At 47.0% G+C, this 16,834-nt stretch overlaps 1 long non-coding RNA gene across 1 annotated transcript; it reads left to right on the forward strand.

The window, feature by feature from the left end:
- The first annotated feature begins 1,180 nt into the window (after positions 1-1,180).
- On the forward strand, positions 1,181-15,427 carry LOC106739963 (uncharacterized). The gene is made up of 3 exons (XR_002093853.1): positions 1,181-1,392; positions 6,188-6,228; positions 15,176-15,427. It is a non-coding gene; the product is annotated as an uncharacterized LOC106739963 (long non-coding RNA).
- The last annotated feature ends 1,407 nt before the right edge of the window (positions 15,428-16,834 follow it).

The following is a 16,834-nucleotide window of genomic DNA, read 5'->3' on the forward strand; positions in this document are numbered from 1 at the left end:
TATAAATGGTTTTAACAGTGTTTTTAAATATGGTGTTTGCAACCTATTCTTTTATTTGCATGGGTAAACCGAAGTTGATTTATATACAATTTGAATGTATCCATTACATATCTTTAATCATACACATTTAAAAATATATATTTGATTTGTCCCCCACTGAGCCTTCAAACAAGCTGTGTTATTTTGGGAAGGTGCACTATGTGCATTATTTACCTATATACTTGTGGTCTGGCACATCTACTTGAACTACTTAAAATTAAGCAACAGTAGATAATCTGTTCCAAGAATAGATTGTTTCTTCCAATCCTTAAATAACTACTGACAGCACCTTTAAAATGGTTGCCCCAGCTTTTAGAATATGATAGTCAGTGGATGTATCATAGACATTATGAACTTTAAGTGCTACTTTAAACAAAATCCTGCTGTTGGAACCCATTCAGGTGCTCCCTTTTCAAAGTGTGTTTAATCTATTTGTCACAGTATAGTAAAGAATGAGCTAAAATATTTTTTACTTGAAATATTAAACCTTGCTAGGGCTTGGAGACAGGGCTACTGTCTGAACATTTGCACTGGAAATTTAGAATGAGTAGAGACAAAAGTGGTCATAGGATCATAGGAAAGTAGGGCAGAAAGCGACCTCATGAGGTCATTTAATCCAACTCCTTGCTCAAAGCAGGATTATCTCTGACTAAACAATCCCAGCCAACTGTCTGTCTAACCTGCCCTTGAAGATTTCCAGGGATGTAGCTTTTACAAAATCTCTTGGTAGCATGTTCCAGTGCTTGATCGCCCTCATAGTCAAAAAGTTATTCCTAATCTCCAATTTAAATTTCCTTTGCTGCATTTTGCAGCTGTTGCTCCTACAATAATGCTGAACTTTTCCCCCACCAGTTTTTGAACTAAAACCTGCTGTAATCCACCCTCTGATGTTGTAAAGCCATTAAAAAGTAGCGTATTTTAGGGAAGATATTGCCTGAATGCTTACATTTCTATATTGTTATAAAACAGGCATGAATGAATGCAACACATAGGACCTGGCTGCTGTTTGGTCATTCAAGGTCAGAAGATGAGGATGAGGCCCCATATGCGCTTATTTGTTACAGGCTTGTTGTCATAGCACTGATTGTTGATGAGCCACGGGATTTATATTTAACCTTGCCTTCTGCTTGTTGTGTTTGCCTCGGTTCTATTAACGTAACATTCATTGTAGTGCTGGCATGAACAGAAGATGACTAGTGTGACCTTACAAGTGAGACCCTGACCCTGATCAGGACTTCAATGAAGAGAAGATTTCCCTGGCACCTCTTCCTCACAGAAAATCTCTAAACACACCAACAAAGGAGCAACTCTCAAAATTCAGAGACAGCATGCTTGAGAAGGCCAATATGATGTGTAAGTCTGAGATGCTGCATTTCTACAAAATTGCAAAGACAGTTTTAAATATTTGTTTTGTATCAGGAATTGCGTTCTAGGAAGACATGAACAAAGACATTTTCTGAGTCTGCTCAGCTTTTAGCTACCTCATTGTGCTGAAAAATGGTATCCATGTTAATAGAAGTTAAGCTCTATGGTGTTTATTTTCCTAACATTTTATTGCCACAGGGCCTTTGTACATGCCACAAAATTGTCCTTTAAAGAGGCTCAAATGCCCTTTTGCACTGCTTTAATGGTGCTGCTGTTTACACTGTTGGTAGCATATTGTTCCTTAAATGACTTTGGGACGTAGCAAAATAAAACACTTCCAAGGTGTTTTAGTTTGCTACCTAACAAAGTGCAACAGCTGCAGAGGGAAGCACCGGAGCCCCTGTGTAGGCAGCCTGTGCAGGCAGGCTCCACTGAAGAAAAAAAAGCAGCAAGGCCGATCTTTATTTTTTCCTTCCCAGAGTCTGCCTGCCTGGCTCAGCTATGCGGGGGCCTGGTGCTTCCCTCTGTGGTTGTGGTGCCCCCCCCAGGGCTGCCCAAGCTGGCTGCCTGCAGGTGGGTGCCACCTGGGGGTGCTGCTGTGGAGGGAAGCACAGGCCCCCCTGCAGCTCAGGGACTGGTCATCCCACTGGCAGCTCGCCCGCCTCCCCTCCCTCCCCCCCCCCCCAACTGGAGAAGCAGGTAAGGATCATGCCTGACCCTTGTGTACACTCCACAGGAGTTTACTTCACTTTAATTCTCCCTAAATTGAAGCAGTGTTTTTAAAAACCTACCACTTCAATTTACTAAACCTAAGTAAATCCCCACGGTGTATACAAGCAGCCACAGTTATTGGCAAAACCAGTGGGTACCAGTTTCCTCTCCTATCCCATTGAATGTTCCTTCTCCCTCCCAGTTCACTTTTAATCAGACTCTCAGAACTGTTAATCCCTTTGGTTCCTGACAATTACTGCAGAGGGCTATTTATTTTTTGGTGGGCTTTATACTGGTCAGTGGGAGTTATGAAATACAAATGATCACAAAAAGATTAATATTTAGCACAAACATTGCAAGGCAATGCAGCCTTACTGTGGCCCAAGATTGGTAACAAGTCCCTGCATGAAGAGGAAGCAAGGTAGATAGTAAGACATTTTCTAGCTCTGAGCTCACCTCAAGAAATCATCAAGAAGCATAATAAATGTATATCTCATAAAATCCTTACACAGATTAATGAAATCCTTATACAATACACAATAAAATTTCATTTCAGCATTCTAGTTCCTAAGGGCTCAATGCAGAATGGAAAGAGACTGCGAATTCAGAGCATTTTCATGAATGCCTTCATTTGTTTAGCCCCCATAATAGAATCCACAGCCATGTTAGGTGCCTAGCTTCCCTATACAGTGGCCATGTACACAAGTGCTAAATGACTGTGCAGTAACCAGTTTAACTGCGCAGTAGCATTCCCAAACACCTTTCTGGTGATGCTGACTGCGCAGTAGCTCATTACTGCTGCACAGTAGCTTCACATCACACTTCATGCCACACAACACTACTGAGCAAAAGTAACGAGCTACTTCATAGTAGTCATAAGCTACTGTGCAGTCAGCGTATCATGTAGATGTGGCCGGTGTATGAGGAGAGTTGGGCACCTCCAAATAGGGTCCACAGAAAACAGCATCCTAAGCATCCTAAGCAGCCAAATAAATAAGCCAATTGGGAAATGCCCAGAACAGAGGGAAACAATCTTCAACTACTTAATTTGAACCATTTTTTTTTCATTTTTTCTCACCAAAAAGAAATACTGAAAAATAGTTTTGTTCAACAAAAATGTTCTATTGAAACTGAACTGAAATATTTTGTTTCTAGCGCATGTAAGAAAACAAAGGGAATGGAGGGATAGGAGTTTCAAAGGACGAGAAAAAGCAGTCCCCCTTTTGTGCAAAAGCTCAGGGATTATAACACTCTTGCAAGATGTGAAATGTCTGGGTTCAATTGCATTCTATTCCTGAGGGGATCTGAACTGACATCTACTTCTTAGAAGACGGCCCTGACCACCAGGCTGTAAAATGCTTCAGAAGTGAGAAGTCAAGCTTCAAATTTACTATCTGCCTGATTTAGAGTAGGGATTTAAACCAAAGTTTTACTCTCCTTGATGTGTCTACATAAGATGTTTCCTGTGCAGAGACCAGCTACACAGTAAATGTTGTTTGTCTACACATGTGCCCCTATTAGGTTGGATTAGACTAATTTACTCCACAACAGGATAGTATTTGTACTGCTATTTACAAGTACTACCCTGCTGCAAAGTAAAAAAACTCCATCGTAGCACACATGTAGAGGCTGACCTGATGGCTGGGGCAAGAGGCTGCTTCATTGTGGAGGCTGCTTGTTAGCTAAGCCACATTGAAGCACCCTCATGCCCCAGCCAACACCTCCACAGCACATTGAGCTGGGGGGAGCAACCCCAAACTGGCAGGCTGGCCCCCTGGACCTCTTGCCAGCCTGGGTTGCTCTGATCTGGCTCAACATGCTGCAGTCCCAGGCACACATGTAAACATGCACCTGGGAGCAATAAACTCCAGTGGAATAAGCACCAGAGTCTATTGCATCACATTAATATGCACATGTAGACATGCCCTTCAAGTACTAATCAGTAGGGCTGTGCGAAATTTCACTGGCCATTTTGTTTCAACACTGTTTCGACTCATTTTGAGGTCAAAACAGCAAAACTGAAATGAAACAAAGGGCTGTGAAACAGCCTCGAAACAAAATGAGGCTAGTCAGAAAATTTCAGAAGTCGAAATGTTTTGACCGTAGTGCTGGGGAAATGAATTCAGCCCAACTGGGCTGACTTCCCATCCCCAGTGCAAGATGGCGCTGGGGTCCAGGAGTCAGCCCATCTGGGCTTCTCCCATCCCCTGCACTAGATTGTATTGGGGGTGGGGAGTCAGCCCAGCTGAGCTGACTCCCTGTCCCCGGCGAAACATTGAAACAGCGTCAAAACAACCTTTCTGTTTCAATGGAACGGAACAGCTGTTTTGAATTTAAATGAAATTTGAAACAGAACTCTGTTCTGTCAAACCGTCGAAACGCAAGGTGAAATGGAATAGTGCCATTTTACACAGCCCTACTAATCAGGTAGAATGCTCTCCATCCCTCCTCTTGGAGCTGTTTTTGCTTTGTATAAAATGTTTAAACCAAGCACTGAAGATGAGCATAATAATGACTCTCTAATCTGGTTGTAGGCCACTCATGCAACACATGAGGTATCTGAGTTTCAGTCCCTGGCCTAGTGAATGTTCAAATATTATACAAAGTGGAGCAGTTCAAACATCAGCAATTGAAATCACTATTGCTGCATATCACCTTGTTGCCAAGCAGTTGGAATACGTTTTTGGGAGCATGAAGAAACCCAGGTTCTAGGCCTCCCAAACCATAGGAGACTTGAACCCATACCTTTTTCAAGGGATCCAGCCATGGGCTAGATTTTCCAGTGCAATTTCCAGTCCTTCTTTAGAAGCTGACCTACTAGGTAGCACAGAGGGAAAGATATGGGGGGCTAGCAGAAGAAACACAGTCAGAGGAAGGGTGGCTTTCTGAGATGGTTCCTAACCTAAACAAGAGAAGGTTGTAGGGTCTAGCCTGGGTCCCTTCCCCCAGTAGGTTAGAAACCATCTTAGTGCTGCTTATCCAGAAAGCAGGGTAGATGTGCAACGTCTAAGCTAACTGAATACGAGAGGCATAAGCTTTTGTGAGCAACAGCTCATGTCATCAGATGGTATGAAAGGACATGCCGAGAACAAGCTATCAAATAAAAGGAGTGACTTAAATAGAAGAGACAGGCAAGGAGAAAAAATAAGGAGAGAGGGCAGTGCTTAGAAAGGCAGAGGGATAGGAGATAACAACAAATCAATTTGTGGGTGTAGACAGAAGTGACAATATTTGCCTGATCTGGCCACAGAAGACAGTTTATAGCTGTGAGCAAACACAAGTGCATGGCTGCAGACAGCTTAAAAAATGGCCAGTTGAATGAAAATCAGCCCCCTCATTGCATGCAGGGTCAGATAAAGATATTTCAAAATGGAGTGTTTCCCATAACTACTGTCTGCTTTGCCTACCAGCCTCAAGCTGTTTTCAGAATGGGAAGGGGGGAAAGGGAGCAGGGGGAGTTCAATCTGGGGGGGGGGGGGATTCAGCCACTGCTGGAGGGTGGGGCAGGTGTATTGGAGCTCCCCTGAAGTGCGGGGCTCCAATTCATCCACCCCTCCCTCCAGCACCAGCTGGGGAACCCCTAGAATGAGCTCTCTCTGCTCCCTGTCCCCCCCTCCCATTCTGAAACAGGGACAGGCTGGGAAAAAGGAGGGGTCATTGCTAGGGGAAACTGGCTGCAGGCTGACAGCCAGCAGCTAAATTCCCCTCCCCCTGGAACCAACAGTGAACTTGTATTTGGTTGGGGAGGTCGTTGTAACTCAGAATGCTTCCTGCAAAGCATTCTCATTTACAGCGGGGAGCTGCACTTCTATCTGCACCCAAAAGCTAATCCAGGTAATGGGATAAGAATCTATAGTCTCTGCTTAGACAATACTTAGCAAAATTTAGTCTGTAAATGATTTCTTGTTCCACAATTCTCTATTCAAGTCAGTTTTTTAAAATTATGTTGTTTAAGAACAGCTATTCTGAGGTTAGCAATGTGACTTTTAGGGAGGGTGAAGTGTTTTGCCTTAGGTTTTTGTGTATTTCTGGACTTGATGTCAGATCAGTGTTCATTCATTCTGTCATTTAGGATTGCTGGTGAAGGCACATGTGACAGTGGTAGAGAAGCAGGTAAGTATACCTCAGATATTCTAATATGTATTATTTTGGTTCGTTAATGATGTGTGGTGGGCTAGGTGGTGGCAGCTTGACCCGAGGTTTTGAAAAATTAAAAAATGGTTGGTGGGGGAGGATTTCCTTTTCCCCATCCATCATGCCCCAGAAAAGGAGAAAGCTTGCCCCCCCCAGGGGCCGGGTAGGGAAACTGGACCTAAGAGTAGACTCACCTCTCATGTCACCTGATTGGTCCCACCAGTCACCTGGGGGGGATAAAAGGGGCAGCGCACCTGGCTCCAAGAGAGAAGACGATGAGAGATGAAGCAGAGGAGTCCTGAAGAGCTGGTGAGAGCTGGCCAGCGGGGTGGAGCAGTTGCCCCAGAAGAGCCCTGAAGCCTGGGAACTGCAGGTGGTGGCTTGGGCTCCAGCTGCTCGGTGCACAGGCGGCGCATGGTAGATCTCCAGCTGGGACCCAAGCCCCAAGCCACAGGCAGTGGCTCAGGCATTCGACCCTCAGCAGCGTGAGGCCAGGCTGCTTGGCATGCAGACAGCACATGGAGGATCCTGGAGGGATGAGTGCCTGGAGCCACAGGCAGCCACCCAGCCATCGATAGCTCAGTGGTAGAGTTCTCATCTACCACATGGAATACCTGGGTTTGATCTCTAGCTAAGGCACCAGAGGGGTGAGCCCTGCCAGGGAGACTGGAATCCCCACTGAGTAGAAGAGTTTCCTCCCCTCTTTCCCTGCCTGCCTCTCCAGGGTACCTGTGCTTCAAATTCTGTGAACCTGCACCTCAAGTTTGTGATTGATTTGCCACTGCTAGATGTATACGTGTACCTTACCTTTACTGAATCCCCTCTTGTTCTTCTGCACCCATTGCCCTCCCCACATGTGTGTCAGATCTTAACCCAATTCTTTTTCCTATTAAACCCGTATATGGCTAAGTTCCAACTGGTCTTGGCTCTACTCTATAGGGGATAGGAGGGAAGTGGCTACTCCTCCCACAGTGTGCTAGTACTCACTAGATCCCTTCAATAGGAGAGGGGGTGCCTTGTCTAAGTACCACCTGGGTTACAGATATGGTCTGTGTTAATGAGGGGTCAGAGCTGGCACCTGGGTTACCTTAGTGACAACAGGGGTTAGGAAGTTTGTTGCTCGAGACATGCCATTTGAGGTTGGGGGCACTCTGTAAACCAGAACAGGTTTGTCCCTCTTTGCCTCCTTGAGATGGTCATAATTTTCCAGGAGGAGTTGGAGGTCATTAAGGATGTGTCTAAGATGTGTCCAAGATGTTCAAGCTGGGGCCTGCAGGTGACAGCCATAGGAATTTTGTTGTCCTTGTCACAAGGCTGATATTGTAGCAGGTGGGAGTGGGATGTGAATCTGGTTCTGTTGATTTGAATGGCTATAGTGTGGGGATTATATTATAAGTATAGGAATTCCTGCTCCAGGTACTTAAGATTTGCATTCAGACCCTTAGATCAGAAGGGTGGGTGCTCAGGAGTTAGGAATGAGCAAGTGCCTATTGGGCTAAAAGATGGCCTTACCACCTTTATTCTACTTCTGGTGGGTCTGTGCATAGAATGATCCTAATCTGCCACAAGTGGAAATACTTCCTCAAAAGACTCCTATGCAGTCTGGCCTTGATGCTAAAGGTGGGGTCTAACTTTTCACCAATTCCCTCATAGTCATCAGTGGTCCTCTGAAGGCTCTGCAGGATGGTGCAGGCTGATGGGCTTCCCCAGCTCCAGTGATGAGCTCCCACTGTTTTGATGACACACATGAAAGGAGTTGCATACTGAAGGGCACAGCAAGCCTGCAAGATTAGAGATTGTCATAACATTGAGGTTTGAGGGCCAAATCATAGCCACCCTCCCTGCCCTCTGCCACCCTGGAGTGAGTTCCAAAGCAGCCCAAGTGAGGCACACCCTTTCCAAGTGAATCCCCTATCATGAGTTCACAGAGAGAGATACCCCATGTGATTGGGAAGGACAGATGGACAAGGATCCAAATCCTAGAGCCTCAGAATTTACCATCTTAGGAACCTGGACCAAAGAGAAAGAAGCTTCTGAGACGGCAGATAAAAAAAAAAATAAAGTGGGGGGCTTATAACTTAATAGGCAGAGAAGTAGAGCTAAAACAGACCTCCAGGGGTCATCTAATCCAACCTCCTGCCTGAGGCAGGATCATCTGTATCAGAACCATCCTATACAAATCCATAATCTAAACTCTTTATATAACTACCATCAACCCTGACACATCACAAGATTTGTTAGGTAACAATGAATCTTCACTTACATCTGCTTTTCTGTGTTGATGGCTGCAATAGCCATTGCTGCTGCTGCTGCTTCAGTCCAAAAATCATAGGGAACTTTTACATGTGCTCTGTGGGTGTGGGGGGAAGGGGTGCTTTAGTTAGAGCGGCTCTGAGAGCCACTCTGAGAGCTGTTTTAATTAAAGCACTTCAGCATCTTGTGTATCAGCATCCCTGCACTTCAAAATAGTGGCAGGGGCATTTGAACTAAAGCTCATTCAATGAGCTTTAATTCAAGCACTGCCCACCACCATTTTGAAGCATGAGGACACTGATACATGAGACACAGGCGGCTGCTGGAGTGTGGTAATTGCCATGGTCCAGCACTCTCGATTAATTGAGCATGTTCCAATGTGCTGCAATTACAGCATGTTGGAGCAGGCTCCATGCTCATGTACAGGCACCCATAGTATAAGATTGCAGCTCAGCAGAAGCCAGACTGAGGCAGAGGAGAAAGAAAAGCAAGGAAAAGATGCTTGTGGACCTGCTTGCCTCAACTGAGAAGGGAATTGGCTTCAGTAGAATGGTCTCCTGGATGAAGTACTATCAAGTTTGCTGTGCTGACCTTGTTACAAGGGAAATATCCTAGACAAGGTGTATAGTGATCTTTCAGACATACTGGAACATGGTGAGTACCAGGGAGGATGTATGCATGGATTACAGAGATATTGATGGAGAACCTCTGTGTGCAGAAAGAAATAGGGTCACAAAATGCTTAGTTGCAGGAGTAGAGGTGGAAATCATTTTCTTGGACTTTAGCATGGCCTTCAATCTGGTACCTCATCCTATTCTCATAAATAAATTATGAGTCTGTGGCATAGATGTTTACATGGTCCAGGGGGTGGCAAATTGGTTTAGTGGTTACACCCAGAGAGTGGTAGTAGATGGATTAGTATCAGCCTGGAAGGATGTGGATAGTGGGGTCCTGCAGGGTTCGGTCCTTGGACCTGTACTCTTCAATATCTTCATCAGTGACTTGGATGTGGGTGTGAAGTGTACTCTGCCCAAGTTTGCAGATGATACTAAATTGTGGGGTGAAGTGCACACTGGAGGCTAGGGAATGATTGCAGTCAGACCTGGACAGGTTAGAAAAATGGGCAGTACACAATGGGACACACTTCCTCATGCATCAGCAGACTCATAACAAATAGAACCAAGGAGGTGATACTTTTCCTCTATGAGACATTGGTCAGACTGCAGTTGGAGTACTGCATCCAGTTTTGGGCACTGCACTTCAAGAAGCATGTGACAAGCCCTATGAGGAGGGACTGAAGGACTTGGACCTCTTCAGCCTCTACAAGAGAAGGCTGAAAAGTGATCTTGGGGGCTGCCTACAAATTCATTAGGGGGACACAGCAAAGTACTGGAGATGATCTGTTCACCAGGGCACCTCTTGGGGTAATAAGGAACAGTGGTCACAAACTGACAGAGAGCAGATTTAGGGTAGATATCAGGAAAAACCTCTTCATGGTAAGGGTGGTCAAAATTTGGAATGGGCTTCCAAGGGAGGTGGTGCCCTCCCCTACCTTGTGGGTTTCATAGTTTCATAGTAGCTTCATAGTAGCTAGGGTCAGGAGGTATCTGAAGAGATCATCTCGCCTGACCCCCTGCCACAGGCAGGAATGAATGCTGGGTTCACAAGACCCCAGACAGGTGATCATCCAATCTCCTCTTGAATTTGCCCAAGGTAGGGGCAAGGACCACTTCCCTGGGAAGTTGGTTCCAGATTTTGGCCACCCTAACTGTAAAATATTGCCTCCTGATCTCTAACCTAAACTTATTCTCCATCAGCTTATGATCATTGTTCCTCGTCACCCCAGGTGGTGCTAGGGAGAAAAGGGCTCTGCCTATTTGCTGTTGATCCCCCCTGATGAACTTGTAGGCAGCCACCAGGTCTCCCCTCAGCCTCTTGCTGAGGCTGGACAGGTTCAGGTCCTTCAGTCTCTCCTTCTAGGGCCTGTCCTGTTGCCCTCTCAACAAGCAGGTGGCCCTCCTGTGAACCCTCTCCAGGCTGGCCACATCCTTTTTGAAGTGCGGCGCCCAGTACTGGACGCAGTACTCCAACTGCGGCCTAACCAAAGTCGCATAGAGGGGGAGTATCACCTCTCTGGACCAGCTTGAGATGCACCATTAGATGCATGACAAGGTATGGCTGGCCTTGCTGGCTGCGGTCTGGCATTATCGGCTCATGTTCATCTTGGAGTCAATAATGACTCCAAGATCCCTTTCTGCCTCCGTGCTTTCAAGAGGGGAATTCCCCAGCCTGTATGTATGCTGTGGATTCCTTCTCCCAAGGTGCAGCACCCTGCATTTGTCTATGTTGAACCCTATCCTATTCTTGTCTTCCCACTTTTGTAGTCTGTCTAAATCTAGTTGCAGCGTCTGTCTCGCTTCAAGTGTGTGCACCTTGCCCCACATCTTAGTGTCATCAGCAAGCTTGGACAGCGTGCTTTCCACCCCCTCATCCAAGTTGCTGATGAAGATGTTAAACAGTGCGGACCCGAGGACCGAGCCCTGGGGTATGACCCACTGCTCATATCTCACCAGGTTGAGTACAACGCATCCACCACTACTCTCTGGGTGCGCCCCATCAGCCAATTTTTTACCCATCCAACTGTGTAGGCATCAATGCCACAGTCGCTTAATTTATTGATGAGGATGGGGTGAGAGACAGTGTCAAAGGCCTTCTTAAAATCTAGAAAGACTACGTCCATGGCGACACCATCATCCAAGAATTTAGTTACTTGGTCATAAAAGGCAATCAGGTTGGTCAGGCAGAACCTGCCTTTGATGAACCCATGCTGATTGCCCCTGAGCATGATCTCCCCTGCTGGCCCCCCACAGATGTGCTCCTTGATGATTCTCTCCAAGATCTTCCCGAGCACTGAGGTGAGGCTTACAGGCCTATAGTTACTTGGGTCCTCCTTCCTCCCTTTCTTGAAAATTGGGACCACATTAGCCAGTCTCCAATCCCCCAGCACCTGGCCAGATGACCACAAATTCTCATACAGCCAGGCCAAGGGCTCCACGATGACCCCTGCCAGCTCCCCCAACACCCTTGGGTGAAGGGCATCTGGACCTGCAGATTTAAAAATGTCTAGCCCTTCCAGAAGATCCCTAACTACATCTGCACTGACTGAAGGCTTGACAGAGCTACCCCCAAGATTGTCCCTATGGGATATCCTGGTCTCTGTTCAAGAAAACAGAGGCAAAGAAACTGTTAAAAATATCAGCTTTCTTGTCTGGCATAGCCACAAGATTACCATTTGCGTCTTGCAGGGGCCCTACATTGCCTGGTGCCCTCTTCTTGCTCCCAATGTACTTGAAAAAGGACTTTTTGTTGTACTTAATCCTGGACGCTAGCCTGAGTTCCATCTCTGCCTTGGCCTTCCTAATAGCCCTCCTACACTCACAGGCCAAGGAGGAGTACTCCTCCTTGGTGATAGCTCCTCCCTTCCACTGGTTGTACACCCCACTTTTAGTCCTCAGGCATTCCTGAATGTCTTTGCTGAGCCAAGGGGGTTTCTGAGCACTCTTACCCTGCTTGCTTCTATCAGGGACTGTTATCCTTTGGGCCTGGAGGATCGCCCCTTAAGGTACGGACATCCCTCATGGACTCCCATCTCCTCTACCTTCTGGGCCCTCAGTGCCTCCCCTACTAGTTTCCTAAGCTCATTGAAGTTGGCCCTTCTGAAGTCAAGGGCTTTAGCCTTGATGTAAGCCCTTGACGCCCTGCGTTGGACAGTGAAATCCAGCAGGTGATGATCGCTATTGCCCAGGTGGTCAAGGACCTTCAGTCCCCTCACCAGGTCATCCCCCGTGGCCAGAACCAGGTCCAAGGCGTTACCCCTAGTGGGGCTGTGCACTTCCTGGATAAGGTGAAGGCCCTGTAATACAGCCAGGAACCTATACAAGCGGTCAGACCTGGCTGTCTGCTCCTCCCAGCAAATGTCTGGGTCGTTTAGGTCACCCATGACAATAACATCCCTTGACCTAACCACCTCAATAAGCTGACTGGAGAAGTCCTGGTCCAGCTCTTCCCCCTGGTTGGGTGGTCTGTAGTAGACACCCACCGTAAGGTCCTTTTCACCATGCCCCCCTTGTAGTTTGACCCACAGTGTCTCTGCCCGACCCTCTTCTACCCCAAAGCTAATCCTTGATGATGTGAGGTGCTCTTTGACATAGAGCACAACCACCCCTCCACCTTTCCTCTCTGTCCTGTCTCTTCTGTATAGGGTGTATCCCCGAATGCCTGCCGCCCAGTTGTAGGTAGAGTCCTATCAGGTTTCTGTGAGCCCTACTAAGTCTGGGTTCTTACTCACAATCAGGAGGCACAGTTCCTCCTGCTTACGCCCCATACTACGAGCATTAGTGTAGAGGCACCTGAGGCCTCCTGAGGGTGTACGAGCCTTTCTCCCACTCCCAGGATAGTTGTGGCCCCCTACTCCCAGGACATTGATGCTTACCCAGGCTTCCCTTCCTCTTGTCACCCTGCATGCTGGTGAAACATCCTTTCCGCTCAAAGCGGCCCCTTCCCCCAGTGAAGCTAGTTTAAAGCCCACCGTATGAGATCAGCCAACCTAGAGGAAAAGATACATCTGCCCTTAAGGGAGAGGTGAAGCCCATCCCAACCCAGCATGCCCTCCTTACAAAAACATGGGTCGTTGTCAAAAAAACTGAAGCCTGCCTCATGGCACCAGCTCTGAAGCCACCAGTTAACCACATCAATGCAGGCCTCATGATGCCTACCCCAACCACTGCCCAGGAGAATGGAGGAAAATACCACCTGGGCTCCCATCTTCCTCAGTTGGTATCCCAAGGCCTTGTAGTCCTCCATAATGTTATCCAGCTACACACATAGATCACAACCAGTGGGTAGTAGTCAGAAGGCTTGATGATTTTAGGGACGGTCTCTGTGATGTTGCGGATCCTTGCTCCGGGCCTGCATCAGACCTGCCGTGACCAGGGCTCTGAGTGACAGATTGGACCATCGCTTCCCCTCAGGATGGAGTCCCCAATGACCAAAACTTTGCATCTCCTTCTTCTCGGGGTGTGCCTCTTCTGAGAAGGGTCTTTAAAAGAAGGCTGGATAGGCATCTGGCTGGGGTCATCTGACCCCAGCACTGTTTCCTGCCTAGGCAGGGGGTCAGACTCGATGATCTGTTGAGGTCCCTTCCAAACCTAGCATCTATGAATCTATTAATTAATATATGAAATACAGCAATTTCTCAGTCATCTTCAACCAGCAGATGGAGACTATCCAAGCAATGTTCCCAACCCAGAGCTAGACCCACCCAAGGTCAGATCTACCCATTTTAGTCTCCTCTCCTAAGGACAGATCTTCATGATCAAGAGAGTTGTTCCTGACAAGAGCCACCCCAACTTCCAGTCCATGTAGACCTATCCCAGGTCCCTAATTTCATACCAATCCTTTCACTCTCCAGTCCCAATGGTTCTGATATTGCATCCACAAGTACAGCCTCAATTCTCTCCAGCCCTGTTTTTGAGTCAAACTTTTCACACTCTGAGTATCAGTGTCTTTCGCTGTAAAGTCCCATAACTCATTTTCCAGTGTTTTAGTGAGTCCTGTGACAGTCTTTCAAGGAGGAATCAGAAATAACTACTCTCTTCCTTGCTGTGGCTTGCTCAGTACTCACTCACAGAAAGCAGCATTGTGCAGGATATCAGCCCTTTTGATGTGTGGAAAAATGCTGCTCCACTGCTTAACCCCAAAGACCATTCCAATGACACAGGGGTGGGCAAAGTCCCAGCTGGACACCAGCTGGATCCACCATTTTGCCCTCCCCTTCACTGAGACAAGGGTATCCCACCTATGGCACACATGCCACAAGTGGCACGGCCTGCCTCCAGGTGTGGCATGCAGCAAATCAATGAGGGGACAGACAGCATGGTGACAGATAGGGCCAGTAGCAGACTTTAGAGCAACAGATTGGGCAGTGAGCACAGGGCAGGAAGCAAAGCAGCAGACTGGGCTGCTGACTGGAAAGGGGATCAGAGTGGCATTCAGGGAGGGTGCAGGGCTAATCTGGTTTCTAAGACCCACCTATGCTCCAGTCCTGTTTTCCATGTCTATCTGAATGACTCCTCAAGGCACCATGAAGAGTATTTTGGTTGTGCTGAGATACAAGTGGGTATAGTATCTGCAGATCATCACTTCAGCCTGCATGCTGAACAATACTGGAGAAGCCAAGGATGAGACCTTCCTGAAGGCCTGCTTGGTAGAGTTGTCAGTTGCTGACAGGCCCTATAGTTTGAGACTCTCAAAAACCACAGTGTCAAAACATTTCATGAAGGAAGGAAGCATGGTTTGTGAACTCAGAGGTGTAGGGAGGCATCCCAAAAGTGGCCAGCAAATGGCCTTACAAAGCAAGGCCAGGATCACTATGTCCTAGTGTAATGGGAACCAACCTTTTTGGCCAGTGTACACCTGTACGCCATCTCAAGGCCTTGGGGCCCTGTAGATTTTCTATTTCACTTAATCTGCATCCTCAGATGATAGAGGCAGTATAAATGTCTATAAAAATCCATCTTCAGTACACAGTTTTCTGTTTAAATAGTAGTGCTTTATAAATATCTTAACTGTTGCTATACTTATATAAAAATATCCTTTACTTTCTCCTTCAAAGCTTTCTGGAAACATCCCTGTAACATGAAGTCAGCCATTTACCCATTACTCGCCGTATTTTGTCAAGAACAATGATTCAACAACATGAATCTTTTGGGATCTGGGACCCCTCTTGCATGATAGGATTTTCTCTAATTTCTTGTATTTTTGAAAGTATTTGTAATTCTTTTGTCCTTCAATCTTAAACAGTTTAAAGCACCAAAGATGAATACTCTGACTGATGAACATTCACCTGTTGAAAATAAAAGATTCTGGGGCAAAATCCTACAATTAAAACATTGATATTTTTGTGACTTCATAGAAACATGTTACCATATATTGTTTTAGAAAATGTTGTGTCTTGCTTACTGCATGAAAGACATGTGCAAACTGTAGCAGACTAAAGGTCTTCAGGCTGTGAGGCACCCCCTGATAGCCTGCCTCCATCTCTGGTACCATGGCATACTCTTCTGGCTCGCATGTTATGAATTATAGATGCAGAGGACTCCTTAGCAAGGCAGATTGACAGCCGAGAAGTCCTTCGCTGCTGTAGGGATATGTCTCTCCTTTTATCTCTCTTTCTGGCACACACTCCATAGTGAGTGGGACTGGCATCCTCTCAAAGTCTATGCTGGGTAAGCTCATCTATTGCCTACACAGCCTGTTCCTGGTTGTGGGCACCCTCCCTGCCTTTGTGCCATACATTTTGCCTTCCCACTGCACTTACCCTAAAACACCCACCATCTCCCCCACCAAGCATGAGTTCAGAGCACTGCAACAGCCCTTGCAGTATTTTTGATCTTCATAGCAGCCCCACAGAATTGCTGTACCTCATTGCAGGCCCATAGTGTTCGGGCTTAGCAGCAGCCCTTACAGAGTCCATAGGCCTCAACAACACCCCCACAGCCCTTGCTCCCAGTAGCAGCCCCTCTCTGAGCCCCTCGTCTCAGCAGCAGTTCCAACAGAGCTCTAGAGCAGAAGTTCCCAAAGTTTTTATGCCGCAGCCTGGCAAACCACAACCTGGAAATGGCTGTGGCCTGGCAAACTGCGGTCCAGTAGTCACAGCTGACTATGGCCAGAATTTCGAGCTAGAAGACAGGTAAGGATATCCCCACCCTCTGGGCACTGCTGTGAGCCCTGCGGAAGCAGCCGCGGCCTCTCCACCTGGCTCTGGGGGACGGCGCTTTGCTGGTCAGTGACCACTTCTGATCCAGCAGCAGACCATCCTGGAGACCAGCAGCTGACCTGTCATAGCTCAGCACTGGGCCGCGGCCCGGGGGTTGAGAACCCCTGCTGTAGAGCTTGTTGGTAGCTCTGCAAAGTCACTATGCACAGCAGCCTGCACAGATTTCTGCTCCTCACAGAACATGCCTAGCTTCCTCCCTTTCCAAAGGTTTCCAGGACCCTCCTTCATGCTCTTATAGCTGCCCTGTACCTCACTCTTAAAGTAAGCCAGAAGGACATAACCTTCCCCCAACTAACCTGCAATCTCAGTAACCCTCACTGCTCTTCTAAGCATCTTCTCTCCTATCATAGGCAGCAATGATACCCCAGCCCTTTTGGGTTCAGTCCCCATGCTGTAGCTTGCTGTAGTCCCTGGCCAAGTAAAGACATTACACTTTTACCAGTACAAGTAATCAGAAACCAGTCTGTACCCATTTGAACAGAAATTCAGCACATA

The sequence above is a fragment of the Alligator mississippiensis genome, chromosome 3 (assembly GCF_030867095.1).
Source record: "Alligator mississippiensis isolate rAllMis1 chromosome 3, rAllMis1, whole genome shotgun sequence".
NCBI classification, from domain to species: domain Eukaryota; kingdom Metazoa; phylum Chordata; order Crocodylia; family Alligatoridae; genus Alligator; species Alligator mississippiensis.